This window comes from Mesocricetus auratus, unplaced genomic scaffold, assembly GCF_017639785.1.
Source record: "Mesocricetus auratus isolate SY011 unplaced genomic scaffold, BCM_Maur_2.0 Super-Scaffold_100014, whole genome shotgun sequence".
Lineage (NCBI taxonomy): Eukaryota > Metazoa > Chordata > Mammalia > Rodentia > Cricetidae > Mesocricetus > Mesocricetus auratus.
Genome location: NW_024429197.1, coordinates 2764220 through 2768353, shown reverse-complemented (window position 1 = coordinate 2768353; position 4134 = coordinate 2764220). Strand labels below are relative to the sequence as shown.

Sequence of the window (4134 nt, the reverse complement as noted above, 5' to 3'; positions counted from 1 at the left end):
CTGAATGTGGTGGCATTGGCCTGTAACCCCAGAATTTAGGAGGTGGAGACAGGATGACCACAAGTTCAAGACTTTAATCCCAGCACTCAGAGGCAGAGGGAGGTAGATCTCTGTGAGTTCAAGACTAGCCTGTCTACAGAGTGAGTCCCAGGACAGGCTTCAAACCTACACAGAGAAACCCTGTCTCAAGGAGAAAAACAAAAAACAAAAAACTATCCCTGGCTATATAGTGAACTGGAGGCCATCCTGCACTAAATGAGATCTTGCCTCAAAGTGGTGGCACACACCTTTAATCCCAGAGGCAGGCGGATCTCTGGGAGTTTAAGGCCAGCCTAAGTGAGTTCCAAGACATCCTGGGCCACACTGAGAAAGAAAGAAAGAAAGAAAGAAAGAAAGAAAGAAAGAAAGAAAGAAAGAAAGAAAGAAACAAACAAACAAACAAACAAAAATTGCAGTATCTGTACTGTCCTCCGACAGGGAAAATAGACTCAACAGAGAATGTCTGTTACCTGAAAACTTGAGTGGCAGACAGTCTTCTAGAATGATGGTGAGCTATTGATTACAGACCAATTCTGCAGATTGTGGCTCTGTCAAGAATGCAAACACGGGTCAGGATGGGGAGTCACTGGTGGCTTGCAAACTAACCACGGATGTTGATTGAATTGATTTCGATCCAGGTTTCCGGGATTGGAGAAATTACATTTGATTCCCCAGATGAGCCCATTCTCATTTCACATCTCTCCTGGCCTCTCTTCTATTAAAAGGGAAACGGTAAAACCTGTCAGGGCACAATTGCAAAGTGCTTGCCTAATCCTTGAAGACGAGGTGGCAGGACTGCAAGAGCCCTCTCCAGCCCTTGGGACTGTTCTTACCTTCAAAACAGGATGCGGCTCAGACGTGAGGATGCCGGCAAATGCTCACTGAGTTGGCTTAGCCCAGAGCCCTCGCTGTGCAGCTTCGTGAGTCCTATGTCCTTTAGCTGAGAGCTCCTCTCCACGAACTAGGGGACAAACACCCCAAGGATGAAAAAGTGCGCTCTTCCTTGAGGAAAAGGGACGAGCAGGTGGCACTTCTCAGACTTTGGGAAGCAGAAAAGTCTCCTGGGATATGTGTTTAAGATGCATTTTCCTGGCTCAGTGATAGAGTACATCCTTTTGTTTGTTTCATTGCTTATTTTTTCTCTTTTTCCTCGTTGGGTTCTTATTTATGAGACAGGACCTCATGTAGCTCAGGATGTATGCATCCAAGGAAGACCTTGAACCTTCCTTCCTTCCCGAACCAAGTGTCCAGCTAACATCGGATGCTAAAAAAAGTCCCAGTCCGTCTGTAGGATCCCCATCACTGCAGACAGGAAAATAAAGTCAAGCTAAGCATGTTGATGCACACCCATTATGCCAGCAGTTGTGGGGAAAAGTCAAGAGGATCAGGAGTTCCAGGTCACCCTTGCTGCGATGGTGAATTGGAGGTCAGTCTAAGGGGTACATATTTATTAAAAAGATAATGGTTATGAGGGAGCTGGAGGGATGGCTCAGCAGTTAAGAGCACTCACTGCTCTTCCAGAGGACCCGGATTTGAGCACTCCACATGGAGGCTCACAGGTCTATAGTTTCAGTTCTAGGGAATTTGACACCCTTTTCTGGCCTCTGTGAGTACTGGCATACATGCAGGAAAACCCCTCATATGCATAAAAATAATAAATCTTTAAAAATCATAATTATTTTATTTATTTGCTTTTGTTTTTTGAGACTGGTTTTCTCTGTATAACAGCTCTGGCTGTACCAAAACTCATTCTGTAGACCAGGCTAACCTGGAATTCACACAAATTAGCCTGCCTCAGTGTCCTGAGTACTGGGAGTAAAGAAGTATGCCACCACACCCAGCTAAAATCGTAATTATAATCATGTATGGTAGCACTTCCAGCATTCAGGAGGCAGAGGCAGGCAGATCTCTGTGAATTCAAGGCCAACCTGGTCTACAAAGTGAGTCCCAGGCCAGCCAAGGATGCATTGTGAGACCCTGTCTCAAAATAAATAAAGGAGGATAAAATTAAAAATGAAGCAAACGAAAAATAGCTTGTTTTCTTTTTCTCAAATACTTATTGCCTTTAGTTTGCGCGCCTGGGTATTTTGCCTCCTTGTATGGAAGGGTGCCACGTGCTTGTGGCAGGTACCACGTGGGTATTGGGAAGAGCAATGCATGCTTTAAGTGCTTGCTGCCATCTCTCGCGCCCCTGCAGTTTCTGTTTTAGTAAGGTGGGTTCTAAGAAACTCCCAAGGGAGGCTGACGCTGCTGGCCCTGGGGTCACCCCAGCTTCCTGACCTGAGTTGAGACGCCCCGATCCTCCTGCCTGTCATACCAGCCAGCTGTGCAGCCCTAAGTGCCCTAAGAGCTTCTCTGAGCTTCCATTCCTTCTTCTGGATATTATTTAGGTCAGCAGGAAAATGTAGACAACTTCCTGCATGCCAGCTGCCCTGGGCGTTTACTAGATAACACACAAAAAACCACAGGCTGAACCCAGGATAGCTGCCAGGCTGGGGACTCAGAGGTCCAGCTGGGGACTCAGAGGTCCAGCTGTAACATTTAAAGACCTTTTGGATTCTAAAATTCCATGACTCACTGACAGAAATAGAATAGTTTGTTCTTTTATTTCAATTATTTTTATGTGTATGATGTTTTGCCTGTCTGTATGCCTGTGTACCATGGGGCATGCATTTCTGATGCCCACGGAGGCCAGGAGAGGGTGTTGGATCACCTGGAACTGAAGTTACAGCCAATTGTGAGCCACAATGTGAGTGATGGGCATCGAACCAGGTCTTTTAGAAGAGCCAACAGTCTAAAGTGCTGAACAATCTCTCCAGGCCCTAGAGCAGGACCTTAGGATTCACTACCTACAGATCTGGGTATGAGGAAATAGTAAATTCAGAAGGAAACCCCAGCTCAGTGTTGTCATTTTACTGACAAGGGAAACCAGACAGGAAGCAGAAAGTCTGGACTCCACATCAACCAACTGGTTTTCCAGTTGTGCTTGCAAAGGCTGTGTGGATCTCAAACCCAGGACAAACGGCGGAGATGTCTATTAACACATCAAAGCAGGCCTGGAGGCCAGATCCTCCCAGTATCCCCCAATTCCTACCTGTTCAGGGCTCCCCTTGGCTGGCACACCCCACCCCCTATCCTAAACTTCTTCAGCCCAGAGACTGGGCTGCACCTGCCCTACCCCGAACTACTCTTCTCTATATAATTCAGCCATTTTGGCTATGTGGTGGCTTTTTTGGCCCTTTTATCTTTTGGCTGCCACCTCTTGGCTCAGTGGCTCCTCCCTTGCCCCTCTCCCCACTCATGGTTGGGGGTTGGGTTCAGTCTGCAGGCCAAGTTCAGCCTGGGCTCTTCCCTCTGCCTGTTTTCTCTTTACATATACAATAAAAAAAAAACTGCGCACGTATTTAATCCCAGCACTCAGGAGGCAGAGGCAGGCAGATCTCTGTGAGTTCGAGGCCAGCCTGGTCTACAAGATCAAGTTCCAGGACAACCTCCAAAGCAATACAGAGAAACCCTGTCTCAAATAACCAATAAATAGATAGATAGATACATAGATAGATAGATACATAGATAGATAGATAAATAGATAAATATATGATAGATACATAGATAGATACATACATAAATAGATACATAGATAGATATATAGATGATAGAGAGATACATAGATAGATGATAGATAGATAGATAGATAGATAGATAGATAGATAGATAAATCCTCATACTTTAGGAGCAGCCACGTCCTCCTTCTTCTATTTCATTTTTTTCATTCATCTACTGGCTTTCCAGTTGTGCCCGCAGAGGCAGTGTGGCTCAGTGAGTGTGAACTTCCTGGGCAGGTTAGAGTGCTTGGTGGGCTACAGCCCCTGCCTTCAGCCTGAAGGCCTAAGGTCTGTCCCTGGGCACTGTACGGTAGGAGACCCACCTCCTGCATCCTGCAAGTTGTTCTCTGATCTCACTGGGGCCTGTTGGCATGTGTCTCCTCCCCACCCCCCAAAAAGAAAGATGATATAAGTCAGGCCTAGTGGCTGTGCCTTTAATCCCAGCACTCAGGATGCAGAGGCAGGCAGTCCTCTGAGTTTGACCAGCCTGGGA

At 46.4% G+C, this 4134-nt stretch overlaps 1 long non-coding RNA gene across 1 annotated transcript; it reads right to left on the bottom strand.

Annotated features, from left to right (window-relative positions):
• Nucleotides 1-445: 445 nt before the first annotated feature.
• Nucleotides 446-1620, bottom strand: LOC121144165. Its single transcript, XR_005881475.1, has 2 exons — nt 873-1620; nt 446-754 (listed from the first exon to the last, which is right to left on the bottom strand). It is a non-coding gene; the product is annotated as an uncharacterized LOC121144165 (long non-coding RNA).
• Between the last annotated feature and the right edge of the window lie 2514 nt (nt 1621-4134).